This window comes from Arachis duranensis, chromosome 4 (genome assembly GCF_000817695.3).
Source record: "Arachis duranensis cultivar V14167 chromosome 4, aradu.V14167.gnm2.J7QH, whole genome shotgun sequence".
In the NCBI taxonomy this organism is placed as follows: domain Eukaryota; kingdom Viridiplantae; phylum Streptophyta; class Magnoliopsida; order Fabales; family Fabaceae; genus Arachis; species Arachis duranensis.
Genome location: NC_029775.3, coordinates 104,880,411 through 104,881,105, shown reverse-complemented (window position 1 = coordinate 104,881,105; position 695 = coordinate 104,880,411). Strand labels below are relative to the sequence as shown.

Below are 695 nucleotides of genomic sequence, written 5' to 3'. Positions count from 1 at the left end.
GAGTGGCTCTGCTTAGAATTCTCTGTCTGTTGCTGAGAAGATGATGGAAAAGGCTTGCCATTGCTAAACCTATTTCTTCCACCATTATTGTTGTTGAAACTTTGTTGAGGTCTCTGTTGATCCTTCTATGAGAGATTTGGATGATTTCTTCATGAAGGATTATAGGTGTTTCCATAGGGTTCTCCCATATAATTCACCTCTTCCATTGAAGGGTTCTCAGGATCATAAGCTTCTTCTTCAGACGAAGCGTCCTTAGTACTACCTGGTGCAGCTTGCATTCCAGACAGACTTTGAGAAATCAAATTGACTTGCTGAGTCAATATTTTATTCTGAGCCAGTATGGTATTCAGAGTATCAATCTCAGGAACTCCTTTCTTCTGATTCGTCCCATTGTTCACAGGATTCCTTTCAGAAGTGTACATGAATTGGTTATTTGCAACCATTTCAATGAGTTCTTGAGCTTCTGCAGGCGTCTTCTTCAGATGAAGAGATCCTCCAGCAGAGCTGTCCAATGACATCTTGGATAGTTCAGACAGACCATCATAAAAGATACCTATAATGCTCCATTCAGAAAGCATGTCAGAAGGACACTTTCTGATCAATTATTTGTATCTTTCCCAAGCTTCATAGAGGGATTCACCTTCCTTCTGTCTAAAGGTTTGGACTTTCACTCTAAGCTTACTCAATTTTTGAGG

At 40.1% G+C, this 695-nt stretch overlaps 1 non-coding gene across 1 annotated transcript; it reads left to right on the top strand.

The window, feature by feature from the left end:
- Nucleotides 1-572: 572 nt before the first annotated feature.
- On the top strand, nucleotides 573-680 carry LOC127747109 (small nucleolar RNA R71). The gene has a single exon (XR_008008912.1). It is a non-coding gene; the product is annotated as a small nucleolar RNA R71 (small nucleolar RNA).
- Nucleotides 681-695: the final 15 nt, after the last annotated feature.